Source organism: Oncorhynchus clarkii, chromosome 16, assembly GCF_045791955.1.
Source record: "Oncorhynchus clarkii lewisi isolate Uvic-CL-2024 chromosome 16, UVic_Ocla_1.0, whole genome shotgun sequence".
NCBI lineage: Eukaryota > Metazoa > Chordata > Actinopteri > Salmoniformes > Salmonidae > Oncorhynchus > Oncorhynchus clarkii.
In genome coordinates, this window is record NC_092162.1 from 12,898,178 (window position 1) to 12,914,375 (window position 16,198).

Genomic DNA, 16,198 nt, shown 5'->3' on the forward strand with positions numbered 1-16,198 from the left:
GCCAGGCCTAATGAATGGAAGCAAGTACCCGCAGCAATGTTCCAACGTCTAGTGGAAAGCCTTCCCAGAAGAGTGGAGGCTGTTATAGCAGCAAAGGGGGGACCATCTCCATATTGATGCCCATGATATTGGAATGAGATGTTTGACGAGCAGGTGTTCACATACTTTTGGTCGTGTAGTGTACATAGGAAGAGAATCCATTGGGTGATTCCGTTGTACGCGGAGGAAGAGCTCGGTTTTGTTTGTTTGGAAAGTTAGTTGTTTAAAAGTATATTGGAAAGTTCTTGGTAGCTACCTAGCTTCTTATGTTGGATCCCGCGACACAGTTGGCATCTGTTTCTGGGACTGCTTGTATCTTTCCAGTGATCCTGCTGACCAAGGATGGGTCTGAGGAGCTATTTGGCATCGCAGCTAGCCTAGCTGCTAGCTAGCTAGACATCAAGCTAGCGAGGTGTTCTTGAACGCAGCCCGCGACGCGGTTGGCCATTGTGATTGTGACCACGGATTGTCCAGGGTTTGTGGCTGTCTAGATCCCTGCTGTTTGTTGTTTTACATTGTTCCCGTGACCTGCCCTGTCTGGCACTGCGAGATGTAACAGCCTAACATACGTTGCTAGCTACCATGACAAAGACCAAAGCCGGCGGGAGTACCGTTGAGGACAGTGCCAGTGGAGTCTCTCTATAACACCTGAAGGATCTTTTAAACATACAAGAAGATACCTATACGCAGTTGCTACAACAACGAGAACATAGTTTCAAGTGTTTTGTCCAAATACTTGTGGATTCTACTAATAAAAGAATGGATGACCTGACCAGAGAGGTCCAGGACCTGAAGAACAGTTTGCAGTTGAAACAAGAAAACGGCAAGATGACAGCAATCTGTAAGTCATTGCGGGAGCCAGTTCTGTGTGTGAATCCATGATAGCAATGACAGATAAATTAGATTATCTCGAGGGACAATCAGGGTGAAACAACATGGTTGTGGACGGAATTGCAGAATCTCCACATGAGACCTGGATGGAGTCTGATGAAAAAGTGAGTGAAATGATCTCTGAGAAATTGAAGATAGACCACAGGAAGATTGAGGTGGAGCGCGCCAACAGGATTGGAAAACCCACCACCAGCCCAGGTAATAGGCCCAGGCTGATAGTGGTCAAGTTCATGAGGTTCAAAGACAAGGTAGCTGTGCTGGGAAGAGCCAAGAACTTGAGAGGAGCGTGAATCTTCCTCAACAAGGAATATCCCGAAGCTGTGCGCCAGAAGAGGAAAGAACTGATCCCAGCCATGAAAGCTGCCAGAGCGCGTGGGGATGTTGCGAACACCCACTATGACAGACTCATTGTCCACCCTCCCTCCCAGAAGCCTGGAAGGAATGAGATAGCCAGGCCTATGGGTTCGTAGCCTTAACCCTGCAGCACACACACACACCAATTGATTAATGGACTGCTGAATGTATATATTTTTTTCTTGCTTTGTCTGCTCTTTTCAATATTATGTCTGTCTTTTAAGCTACCCAGGAAAGGGCTGAAAATAGCCCATATGAATATATATTTTTCCTTAGAAATAAGGTTAATGAAACCAATAACTTGCTATCATCAGATAATATTAATATATTAGCCATTTCTGAGACTGACTTAGATAATTCATAAGATGATACATCAGTAGCAATACAAGGATATAACATTTATAGAAGAGACAGAAATGCTTATGGGGAGGTGTTGCTGTATATATTCAGAGCCATATCCCTGTAATGCTTAGACAAGATCTCATGTCCAGTGTTGTTGAAGTGTTGTGGTTGAAGGTTCACTCGGCACATCTAAAGCATTTTCTTTTGGGGTGTTGCTATAGGCCACCAAGTGCTAACAGTCAGTATCTAAGTAGTGTGTGTGAAATGCTTGATAGTGTATGTGATGTAAACAGAGAGGTCTACTTTCTTGGTAACCTGAATATTGACTGGTTTTCATCAAGCTGTCCGCTCAAGAGGAAGCTTCTTACTGTAACCAGTGCCTGTAATCTGGTTCAGGTTATTAATCAACCTACCAGGGTGTTTACAAACACTACAGGAACAAGATCATCCACATGTATCGATCACATTTTTACTAATAATGTAGAACTTTGTTCAAAAGCTATATCTGACTCATTGGATGCAGTGATCACAATATAGTGGCTGTATCCAGGAAAGCCAAAGTTCCAACAGTTGGGCCTAAAATAGTGTACAAGAGATCATACAAAATATTTTGCTGTGACTCTTATGTGGATGATGTTAGAAATATTAGTTGGTCTGATGTGATTAATGAGGAGTATCTAGACGCTGCACTTGATTAATTTATGAAATTGGTTCTTACAATTATTGATAAATACACACCTGTTAAGAAACTGACTGTTAGAACTGTTAAGGATCCATGGATTGATGAGGAATTGAAAAACTGTATGGCTGAAAGAGATGGGCCAAAAGGAGTGACTAATAAGTCTGGCTACACATCTGACTGGCTGACTTACAGCAAATTTAGAAATTATGTGACTAAACTCAACAAAAAGAAGAATACACTTTGTTATGAAGCCAAGATCAATGACATAAAGAATGTTGGAAAACAACTTTGGAACACGTTAAATAAAATTATGCGCAGAAAGACAAATTCAACTCCATCTTTCATCGAATCAGATGGCTTATTCATCACGAAACCATTCGACGTTGCCAATTATTTTTATAATTATTTCATTGGCAAAGTGGGCAAACTTAGGCAGGAAATGCCCACAACAAACAGTGAGCAATTATATTAATGCATAAAAAAACAAAGAATGAAAGAAAAGCAGTGCAAGTTTGGAAAGATTATTGTTAACGATCAATAACGACAAACCTCCTGGCCTTGACAACTTAGACGGAAAGCTACTGAGGATGGTGGCTGACTCTATAGCCTCTCCTATCTGTCATATTTTTAATCTGAGTCTAGAGGAAAGTCTTTGTCCTCAGACCTGGAGGGAAGCCAAAGTCATTCTGCTACCCAGGAGTGGTAAAGTGGCTTTTACTGGTTCTAACAGCAGACCTATAAGTTTGCTGCCAGCACTTGGCAAACTGAAAATATGGTGTTTGACCAAATACAATGCTATTTCTCTGTAAACAAATTAACAACAGACTTTCAGCATGCTTATAGAGAAGGGCACTCAACATCTACTGCACTGACACAAATGACGATTGATTGGTTGAAAGAAATTGCTAATAAGAAGATTGTGGGAGCTGTACTGTTAGATTTCAGTGCAGCCTTTGATATTATTGACCATAACCTGTTGTTGAAAAAACTTAAGTGCTATGGCTTTTCAACCTCTGCCATATCGTGGATTCAGAGCTATCTATCTCATAGAACTCAAAGGGTTTTCTTTAATGGAAGTGTCTCTAATGTCAAACATGTAAAGTGTGGTGTACCGCAGGGCAGCTCTCTATGCCCTCTACTCTTTTCTATTTTTACCAATGACGTGCCACTGGCATTAAACAAAGCACGTGTGTCCGTGTATGCTGATGATTCAACCATATATGGGAATTGATGGGAAATGATGTAAAATATATCACTAGCCACTTTAAACAATGCTACCTAATATAATGTTTACATACCCTACATTATTCATCTCATATGTATACATATATACTGTACTCTATATCATCTACTGCATCTTTATGTAATACATGTATCACTAGCCACTTTAACTATGCCACTTTGTTTACATACTCATCTCATATGTATATACTGCACTCAATACCATCTACTGTATCTTGCCTATGCCGCTCTGTACCATCACTCATTAATATATCTTTATGTACATATTCTTTATCCCCTTACACTTGTGTCTATAAGGTAGTAGTTTTGGAATTGTTAGCTAGATTACTTGTTGGTTATTACTGCATTGTCGGAACTAGAAGCACAAGCATTTCGCTACACTCGCATTAACATCTGCTAACCATGTGTATGTGACAAATAAAATGTGATTTGATTTGATTTGATATACGCATCAGCAACCACAGCTAATGAAGTCACTGAAACCCTTAACAAATAGTTGCAGTCTGTTTTGGAATGGGTAGCTAATAATAAACTGGTCCTGAACATTTCTAAAACTAAGAGCATTGTATTTGGTACAAATCATTCCTTAAATGCTAGACCTCAGCTGAACCTGGTAATGAATGGTGTGGCTGTTGTACAAGTTGAGGACGCTAAATTACTAGGCGTTACCTTAGATTGTAAACTGTCATGGTCAAAACATATAGATTCAGTGGTTGTAAAGATGGAGAGAGGTCTAGCCATAATAAAGAGATGCTGTGCTTTTTTGACACCACACTCCAAAAAGCAAGTTCTGCGGGCTCTAGTTTTGTAATCTTGATTATTGCCCAGGCACGTGGTCCAGTGCAGCAAGTAAAGACCTAGTTAAGCTGCAGCTGGCCCAGAACAGAGCAGCATGTTTTGCTCTTAATTGTAATCAGAGGGCTGATATGAATACTATACATGCCAGTGTCTCTTGCCTAAGAGTTGAGGAGAGACTGACTGCATCACTTCTTCTTTTTATAAGAAACATTAATGTGTTGAAAATCCCAAATTGTTTGCATAGTCAACTTACACACAGCTCTGACACACACTTATCCCACCAGACATGCCACCAGGGGTCTTTTCATAGTCCACAAATCCAGAAAAAAATTCAAGAAATCGTACAGTATTATATATAGCCCTTATTGCATGGAACTTCCTTCCATCTCATATTGCTCAAATAAACAGCAAACCTGGTTTCAAAAAGCAGATAAAGCAACACCTCACAGCACAACACCTCTCCCCATTTGACCTATATAGTTTGTGTGTATGCATTGATATGTAGGCTACATGTGCCTTTTTTTAAATGTATGTAGTTCTGTCCTTGAGCTGTTCTTGTCTAACGATGTTCTGTATTATGTCATTCTGTATTATGTTTCATGTTTTGTGTGGACCACAGGAAGAGTAGCTGCTGCTTTTGAAACAGCTAATGGGGACCCTAATAAAATACCAAATATATTTATACCCACATAGCAGTCAGCACAAACTGATATCCATAGACATGACAAATTGAATAGGCATATCAACGGCATGTATTAGCCATCGGGGGCCCAGGTTTCTCACATTCTGTTGTAAGGATGGCCCCGCGAGACTAATAATGCACAGGCCAGCAATGTACACAGACAACAACGTGCAGTGTGCTAATAATGCAACTCTTCCTGCTTTGGCCTTGTTCCACCACAATTTCATACAGCAAAAGTGTCATGAAAAACAACCACCCTCGAATTATGTAAGAATAATATGCCCCCCCCCCTCCCCCAAGTGCTTACCGTGTGGCTCAACTCAGTCATGTTGTATCTGTACTGTGTTGCTGAGGTGGTCACTCTTCTCTGCTTCTTTCCGTTAGCTGCCCAGAGAGGAGCATGATGAACGGCCATGTCCGAGCTAAGCTGTCAGTCAATCAATCACTCAGAGACTGGGACAAACAGAAAGGCCAACTAATCCCTGTATTAATCATTGCCTCAGAGTTTAGGGAAGGCAATGCCAATTCAATAGAGTAGCTCTAATATACTTAATGCATCATTTGGGGAGTGTTGTTGCTATCTAAACGGTTATTAAAGTGCTGATGGTAGTGAACTAGCTACATAAATCAATGGCCCTGCTAACCTTTAATCCTGAGCAGATGGGGAACTCTGAATGAAGTCTCAGATCTTCTAAGGGTTCCATCTTTTTGCTTCCTCTGTTCTGCTTTTACACTGACAACTGTAGGGGTCTGTTGACATGGGACTAGATATTGTGTAAGGCCAACAAGTGCAGTTCAACAGAGATTAGGTATCAATTTGTAAGATATTGAAATATTTGAGCGTGGATCCCATATTATTTTCATCTCACCTCCACGTTATCTCTGTTGTCGCCCCTCAACCAGATGTTGTTCTTGAGCTCACTCTCCATGGGGCCCTGAGACGCAGATTGCTATCTAACCCTGTTTAAAAAGTGCTGATGGTAGTAAACAAGATAGATCAATGCTCTTGTTACCCTGCTAAACAGATTGTGATTCTCCTTTAATGTGGCCTCTAACTCCTACTTCAAATAAAAGGTGACCATTTTCCTTCCACAGCATACACAAGAAGCATAAAATGGAGGTGCACCAGAGGTAATGCATTAACTCTGAACAACCTAATGCCATTAATAGTCAGTTTTGCAACGCCAAGGTTTTCTTGAGGACATCACATCTAGCTAGATGTATACTGTAGGCCTATTATGGATTCTCAATGGGGAGGGGGTTACAGGTACAATATTCATGTCAATGTACACACTTAGTTTATACCACAAGTACCGTAGGCTGCCCCCCCACAAAAAAAACAGGGAGAAATTATCATATTAATCACACAGGATTTTGTAATAATACAATTTAAAGGAAAAGAAAGAGGTGGGCCAACATCCATAGCATATATAGACCTATATATTTTTTATTATTTTATTTCACCTTTATTTCACCAGGTAGGCTAGTTGAGAACAAGTTCTCATTTACAACTGTGACCTGGCCAAGATAAAGCAAAGCAGTTCGACACATACAACAACACAGAGTTACACATGGAATAAACAAACATACAACCAATAATACAGTAGAAAAGTCTATATACAGCATGTGCAAATGAGGTAGGATAAGGGAGGTAAGGCAATAAATAGGCCATGGTGGCAAAGTAATTACAATATAGCAATTAAACACTGGAATGGTAGAATGTGCAAGTAGAGATACTGGGGTGCAAAGGAGCAAAATAATTAAATACAGTATGGGGATGAGGTAGATTGGATGGGCCATTTACAGATGAACTATGTACAGGTGCAGTTATCTGTGAGCTGCTCTGACAGCTGGTGCTTCAAGCTAGTGAGGGAGGTAAGAGTCTCCAGCTTCAGTGATTTTTGCAGTTCGTTCCAGTCATTGGCAGCAGAGAACTGGAAGGAGAGGCGACCAAAGGAAGAATTGGCTTTGGGGGTGACCAATGAGATATACTTGCTGGAGTGCATGCTACGGATGGGTGCGATAAGGCGGGGCTTTACCTAGCAGAGACTTGTAGATGACCTGGAGCCAGTGGGTTTGGCGACGAGTATGAAGCGAGGGCCAGCCAACGAGAGCGTACAGGTCGCAGTGGGGGGTAGTATATGGGGCTTTGGTGACAAAATGGATGGCACTGTGATAGACTGCATCCCATTTGTTGATTAGAGTGTTGGAGGCTATTTTGTAAATGATATCGCCGAAGTCGAGGATCGGTAAGATGGTCAGTTTTACGAGGGTATGTTTGGCAGCATGAGTGAAGGATGCTTTGTTGCAAAATAGGAAGCCAATTCTAAATTTAATTTTGGATTGGAGATGTTTCATGTGAGTCTGGAAGGAGAGTTTACCGTCTAACCAGACACCTAGGTATTTGTAGTTGTCCACATATTCTAAGTCAGAACCGTCCAGAGTAGTGATACTGGATGGGCGTGCAGGTGCGGGCAACGGCATCGGTTGAAGAGCATGCATTTACTTTTAACTGCATTTAAGAGCAGTTGGAGGCCACGGAAGGAGAGTTGTATAGTTAACACAGTGTCGAAAGAAGGGCCAGAGGTATACAGAATGGTGTTGTCTGCGTAGAGGTGGATCAGAGAATCACCAACAGCAAAAGTGACATCATTAATATATACAGAGAAGAGAGTCTGACTGAGAATTGAACCCTGTGACACCCCCATAGAGACTGCCAGAGGTCCGGACAACAGGCCCTTCGATTTGACACAATCAACTCTATCAGAGAAGTAGTTGGTGAACCAGGCGAGGCAATCTTTTGAGAAACCAAGGCTGTTGAGTCTGCCAATAAGAATGTTGTGATTGACAGAGTCGAAAGCCTTAGCCAGGTCGATGAATACGTCTGCACTGTAATGTCTCTTATTGATGGCGGTTATAATATAGTTTAGGACCTTGAGCGTGGCTGAGGTGCACCCATGACCAGCTCTGAAACGAGATTGCATAGCGGAGAAGGTACGGTGGGATTCGAAATGGTTGGTAATCTGTTTGTTAACTTGGCTTTCGAAGACCTTAGAAAGGCAGGGTAGAATAGATATAGGTCTGTAGCAGTTTGGGACTAGAGTGTCTCCCACTTTGAAGAGGGGGATGACCGTGGCAACTTTAGAATCTATGGGAATCTCAGACGATACGAAAGAGGTTGAACAGGCTAGTAATAGGGGTTGCAACAATTTCTGCAGATAATTTTAGAAAGAGAGTGTCCAGATTGTCTAGCCCGGCTGATTTGTAGGGGTCCAGATTTTGCAGCTCTTTCAGAACATCAGCTATCTGGATTTGGGTGAAGGAGAAGTGGGTGAAGGAGAAGTGGGGGAAGCTTGGGCGAGTTGCTGTGGGGGGTGGAGGGCTGTTGATCGGGGTAGGGCTAGCCATGTGGAAAGCATGGCCAGCCGTAGAAAAATGTTTATTGAAATTCTCAATTATAGTGGATTTATTGGTGGTGACAGTGTTTCCTAGCCTCAGTGCAGTGGGCAGCTGGGAGGAGGTGCTGTTATTCTCCATGGACTTTACAGTGTCCCAGAACTTTTTTGAGTTTGTGCTACAGGATGCAAATTTCTGCTTGAAAAAGCTAGCCTTAGCATTCCTAACTGCCTGTGTATATTTGTTCCTAACTTCCCTGAAAAGTTGCATATCACGGGGGCTGTTCGATGCTAATGCAGAACGCCACAGGATGTTTTTGGGCTAGTCAAGGGCAGAGAACCAATGGCTATATCTGTTCCTGGTTCTACATTTTTTTTGAATGGGGCCTGCTTATTTAAGATGGTGAGGAAGGCACTTTTGACGAATAACCAGGCATCCACTACTGACAGAATGAGGTCATTATCATTCAAGGACACCAGGGCCAGGTCGATTAGAAAGGCCTGCTCGCTGAAGTGTTTTAGGGAGCGTTTGACAGTGATGAGGGGTGGTCGTTTGCCCGCAGACCCATTACGGATGCAAGCAATGAGGCAGTTATCGCTGAGATCTTGGTTGAAAACAGCAGAGGTGTATTTGGAGGGCAAGTTGGTTAGGAGGATATCTATGAGGGTGCCAGCGTTTACGGATTTGGGGTTGTACCTGGTGGGTTCATTGATAATTTGTGTGAGATTAAGGGCATCAAGTTTAGATTGTAGGATAGCCGGGGTGTTAAGTATCTACTTCCCACCCCACCCCCAACATCCAAAGTTGCTTTTACATCCATCCTCCTGCTCCGGTGACCATTGAAAACCCTCCCCATATCACCCCTTCCTTGTGGGCCCATTTTTTAAAATATTTTATATATATATATATACAGTATATATATATATATATATATATATATATATATATATATATATATATATACACAGTATATATATATATACACAGTATACAGATTAGATTTGATATATATATCATATATATATACACAGTGTATATATACACACACACATATATATATATATATATATATATATATACCAATCAAAAGTTGTTCTTTATTTTTACTATTTTCTACATTGTAGAATAAAAGTGAAGATATCAAAACTATAAAATAACACACATGGAATCACGTTGTAACCAAAAAACTGTTAAACAAATCTACGTAGCCACCCATCGCCTTGATGACAGCTTTGCACACTCTTTGCATTCTCTCAACCAGCTTCATGAGGTAGGAATGCATTTCAATTTACAGGTGTGCCTTGTTAAAAGTTAATTTGTGGAATTTTTTTCCCTAATGCATTTGAGCCATCAGTTGTGTTGTGACAAGATAGGGGTGGTATACAGTATAGTTCATATTATGGCAAGAACAGCTCAAATAAGCAAAGAGAAACAACAGTCCATCGTTACTTTAAGACACTAGGAAGGTGTCAATGCGTAAAATGAAGAACTTTGAAAGTTTCTTCAAGTGCAGTGGCAAAAATTGTCTCTCATGAGGAACACCACAGGAAGGGAGTTATCTCTGCTGCAAACAAAAAGTTAATTAGAGTTACCAGCCTCAGAAATCGGCATTTAACTGCACCTCAAATAAATGCTTCATAGAGTTCAAGTAACAGACACATCTCACAATCAACCGTTCAGAGGAGACTGTACATTTTTATTTTTTCACCTTTATTTTACCAGATAGGCCAGTTGAGAACAAGTTGTCATTTACAATTGCGACCGGGCCAAGATAAAGCAAAGCAGTGCGACAAAAACAACAGAGTTACACATGGCCTTCATGGTCGAATTGCTGCAAATAAACCACTACTAAAGGACACCAATAAGAAGAAGAGACTTGCCTGGGCCAAGAAACACGAGCAATGGACATTAGACCAGTAGAAATATGTCCTTTGAGATTTTTGGTTCCAACCGCCGTGTCTTTGTGAGATGCAGAGTAGGTGAACGGATGATCTCCGCATGTGTGGTTCCCACCGTGAAGCATGGAGGAGGTAGTGTGATGGTGCTTTGCTGGTGACTCTGTGACATATTTAGAATTCAAGGCACACTTAATCATCATTGTTACCGGAGCATTCTGCAGAAATATGCCATCCCATCTGGTTTGCACTTAGTGGGACTATTATTAGGGATGGTAGGGTTTGCGGGGAATAATAAAGGTATATTCAAAAAAAAAAATGTATATGTACAGCTGAAGTCAGAAGTTAACTGAGGTGTATGTTTTCACAATTCCTGACATTTAATCAGAGTAAAAATACCCTGTCCTAGGTCAGGTAGGATCACCACTTTATTTTAAGAATGTGAAATGTCAGAATAATAGTAGAGAGAATTATTTATTTCAGCTTTTATTTATTTCATTACATTCCCAGTGGGTCAGAAGTTTACATACACTCAATTAGTATTTGGTAGCATTGCCTTTAAATTGTTTAACTTGGGTCAAACGTTTCGGATAGCCTTCCACAAGCTTCCCACAATAAATTGGGTGAATTTTGGCCCATTCCTCCTGACAGAGATGGTGTAACTGAGTCTGGTTTGTAGGCCTCCTTGCTCGCACACACTTTTTCAGTTCTGCCCACAAATTTACTATAGGATTGAGGTTAGGGCTTTGTGATGGCCACTACCTTGACTTTACTGTCCTTAAGCCATTTTTCCACAACTTTGGAAGTATGCTTGGGGCCATTGTCGATTTGGAAGACCCATTTGCGACCAAGCTTTAACTTCCTGACTGATGTCTTGAGATGTTGCTTCAATATATCCACATAATTTTCCTACCTCATGATGCCATCTATTTTGTGAAGTGCACCAGTCCCTCCTGCAGTAGAGCACCCAACATGATGCCCCCCCCCCCGTGCTTGACGGTTGGGATAATGTTCTTCGGCTTGCACCCCTTTTCCCTCCAAACAGAATGATGGTCATTATGACCAAAAAGTTATATTTTTGTTTCATCGGACCAGAGGACATTTCTCCAAAAAGTACGATCTTTGTCCCCATGTGCAGCTGCAAACCGTGGTCTGGCTTTTTTTCTGGAGGTTTTGGATCAGTGGCTTCTTCCTTGCTGAGTGGTCTTTCAGGTTATGTCCTCCAGCATCTTCACAAGGTCCTTTGTTGTTGTTCTGGGATTGCACTTTTCACACCAAAATATGTTCATCTCTAGGAGACAGAACGTGTCTCCATCCTGAGCGGTATGACAGCTGCGTGGTCCCATGATGTTTATACTTGCGTACTATTGTTTGTACAGATGAACGTGGTACCTTCAGGCATTTGGAAATTGCTCCCAAGGATGAAGCAGACTTGTGGAGGTCTACAATTGTTTTTCTGAGGTCTTGGCTGATTTCTTTTGATTTTCCCATGATGTCAAGTAAAGAGGCACTGAGTTTGAAGGTAGGCCTTGAAATACATCCACAGGTACACCTCCAATTGACTCAAATTATGTCAAATAGCCTTTCAGAAGCTTCTTAAGCCATGACATCATTTTCTGGAATTTTCCAAGCTCTTTAATGACACAGTCAACTTAGTGTATGTAAACGCGTGACCCACTGGAATTGTGATACAGTGAATTATAAGTGAAATAATCTATATGTAAATAATTGTTGAAAACATTACTTGTGTCATGCACAAAGTAGATGTCCTAACCATCTTGCCAAAGTTTAACAAGAAATTTGCAGAGTGGTTGAAAAACAAGTTTTAATGACTCCAACATAAGTGTCGGTAAACTTTGACTTCAACTGTATATATGGGTATGTTTGGGGTGTCTTAGAAATGTCCTTGTTTTTGAAAGAAAAGCACCTTTTTTGTCCATTAAAATAACATTAAATTGATCGGATATACAGTGGAGACATTATTAATTTTGTAAATGACTGTTGTAGCTGGAAACGGCTGATTTTTTTATGGAATATCTACATAGGCTTACAGAGGCCCATTATCAGCAACCATCACTCCTGTGTTCAAATGGCAGGTTTGTTTATAATTTTAAAAGACTAATTGATCATTAGAAAACCCTTTTGCAATTATCAACTTTTGCACAGCTGAAAACTGTTGTTCTGGTTAAAAAGCAATAACACTGGCCTTCTTTAGACAAGTTGAGTTTTAGGAGAATCAGCATTTGTGGGTTCGATTACAGGCTCAAAATGGCCAGAAACAAAGATATTTCTTCTGAAACTCGTCAGTCTATGCTTGTTCTGAGAAATGAAGGCTATTCAATGCGAGAAATTACAAAGAAACTTTAGATTTCATACAACGCTGTGTATTACTCCCTTCACAGAACAGTGCAAACTGACTCTAACCAGAATAGAAAGAGGAGTGGGAGGCCCCAGTGCACAACTGAGCAAGAGGACAAGTACATTAGAGCGTCTAGTTTGAGAAACGGACACCTCACAAGGCCTCAACTGGCAGCTTTATTAAATAGTACCCGCAAAACACCAGTCTCAACATCAACAGTGAAGAGGTGACTCTGGGATGCTGGCCTTGAAGGAGTTTCCACATGTAGAAAATGGTAAAAATAGAGAAAAACCCTTGAATAAGTAGGTGTTCTAATACTTTTGATTGGTAGTGTATACTGAACAAAAATATAAACGCAACAGGTAAAGTGTTGGTCCCATGTTTCATGAGCTAAAAAAAAAAAGAGATCCCAGAAAGGTTCCAAAAACCTTTCTGGTTTCACTCATTTCACTCAAATTTTGTGCACAAATTTGTTTACATCCCTGTTAATGGGTATTTTTTCTTTTGCCAAGATAATCCATCCACCTGACAGGTGTGGCATATCAAGAAGCTGATTCAACAGGATGATCATTACACAAGTGCACCGTGTGCTGGGGACAATAAAAGGCCACTGTAATATGTGCAGTTTTGTCACAACACAATGCTACAGATGTCTCAAGTTGAGGGAGCGTGCAATTGGCATGGTGACTGCAGGAATGTCCACCAGAGCTGTCGCCAGAGAATTGAATGTTCACATCCGGCTTCACCTGCGGGATCATCTGAGACCAGCCACCAGGACAGCTGATGAAACTGGAGTATTTGTGTCTGTAATAAAGCCCCTTTGTGGGGAACAAAACCAATTCTGTAATATTTGAATCATATTAATGAAATTGGAGCCAAGTCCCATATGTTCCAAAACCGACCAAAGACATTACCACTCTAGTCTATCAAAAGCTTTTTATGCGACGAGAGATTGGAGTTTTGGCTTCTGATGAAGCATATAAGATATGTAATAGACGGAGGTTATCTGAGGATAATAGCTTAACAAACCTGCTTTGGTACAAATGTACCAATTTGGGTAAGTAAGTTTCAAGGTGGGATGGCAGAATTTTGGAAAATGGTTTAATATCTGTGTATACCAAAGATAGTGGACGATAGTGAGAGCACTGGGTGGCATCCTTATGTTTAGTTAATAAAAGCTGAATTAGTGCTGCATTTACATACAGTCCAAATGAACGGCTGTGTTCATTATTTCAGTTCAGTGGACCCAATTGGTTCCAAAATGTTTAAAATATACCTCAGGAGCCATTTGCCTTTATTCATGTTATACAATACCCTTTTGAGTTCATGGAGAGAGATTTTGGTACGCTGGCTTCCTCAGTTGAGAGAAGAGTTCTTATATCTTTTCAAAAGGACTCAATCTGGCTTGGTGAGGATTTACAAACAGAGGTGTACAATTCATTTCTGGTTCCGGCGGCATGTATTGAAATGGGTGGCCTATTCGTGTCTTTTCTTTTGGAAATTACTATGAATTAAATGACTTATTTCCTAAAACTTGTCAATACTAAACATCATATTAAGGTGTAGGACATTCATTTCGTGACAAGCAATAACTAGCAGGTCTTTTTAGGCTCCAGCAGGTAGAATTTGTCTGTCCACAATTCAACTGTGGGAACATGGCGACTCTCAATACCCGGCAACAGAAAGAGCTGGCCGCTACTATCTGAGATAGTTGGCAAGGAGATTGATTATCTCTGCCCTCAATTTACAATTAAAACCGGTAAATTGATTATTGGTTGATCCCTATTCAACCAAAGTGGAAAGTCTGGAGAGAGCCAATCCAACAGAGGTGCGACTCCATGACCTGGAAACACCACAAGCTAAGTTGGAAAGGATAATAAACTCCTAAAAAACAGAATCGCTCTAAAATAATTCCTGTAAATTCAATGTGCGGGTCACAGGACTTGAAATTGGTGTGGAAGCAGGCAACTCAACTTCCTTCATGAGCAATCTTTTCTATGAACTGTTCGGCTGGAGAAGCTGGTTCCCATGCCGCTGATTAACATTGCGCACCGCACCGGTCAAATCTGCAATGGCTCTGGCTGTATGATTGTATGGATCCAGAGCTTTGAAGTCAAGAGACGAATTGTTTGCCTTGCAGCGGAATCTGGAGGTCTGACCTACAAAATATGCAGGGAAGAGGAGCCGCATATACCCAGACCTGAGTGCCAAAACAGAAGGTGACCTACAACATGGTGAGATCCCAACTATGCAAGCTAAACCTGAGCTGCGGCTTCATCCACCCATCAAAGCTCACCTTAACCTTCCAGAACACAACACAAACGTTTTCCACTGCCAAGGAGGCTCTAGACTTCGAGAAGCACATCAAACCCAACATGCAAGGGGACAAGCCGACAAAAAACAACAGCCAAGTATTGCAGAGAACAAAAAGCATGTAATCATTGGAAACATGTTTTCAATGACAACAGCAATGACAGACACAAACACTGGCCAATGTCCCATTAATTGCCCACCGGAGGCTGAACCCGACTAGCTGTGAGTGGGACCTGTCAGGGGCCCACCACAGAGAGGGGGCGAGGGGTGAGAGTTGAAATGTATCACTCTCCTTAGATGACAGCCACAACACCTGGGTGCCACTGAGAATAAATGACCGTGACATACACTTGGCCCCAGTCGAGCAGGATTAAACCACGCCTACTCTATCCTCCAATGTGTCCCATGTGTACTGCTCTCTGATCACGGGCTGCATCGCCAATGTACATTGACAAAAACATATGGCATTTGCCATGTTCCCTGTAGTGTGTACACTTTTTTTGTCAATATAAAAATAATTTCTTCTAAAAAGCACAATTCAGTTTTTTTCTCTCAAACATAACGGAAAATGAGAAACAAAATGACAATATTCACATACATAGGTTGTTAGAAAACCAAGACACTGATTTCCAAAAGAAGTCAAAACTATTTTTTTATACATGACTATACAGTGGGGCAAAAAAGCATTTAGTCAGCCACCAATTGTGCAAGTTCTCCGACTTAAAATATGAGAGAGGCCTGTAATTTTCATCATAGGTACACTTCGTCTATGACAGACAAAATGACAAAAAAAATCCAGAAAATCACATTGTAGGATTTTTAATGAATTTATTTGCAAATTATGGTGGAAAATTAGTATTTGGTCACCTACAAACAAGCAAGATTTCTGGCTCTCAGACCTGTAACTTCTTCTTTAAGAGGCCCCTCTGTCCTCCACTCGTTACCTGTATTAATGGCACCTGTTTGAACTTGTTATCAGTATAAAAGACAACTGTCCACAACCTCAAACAGTCATAGTCCAAACTCCGCTATGGCCAAGACCAAAGAGCTGTCAAAGGACACCAGAAACAAAATTGTAGACCTGCACCAGGCTGGGAAGACTGAATCTGCAATATGTAAGCAGCTTGGTTTGAAGAAATCAACTGTGGGAGCAATTATTAGGAAATGGAAGACATACAAGACCACTGATAATCTCCCTCGATCTG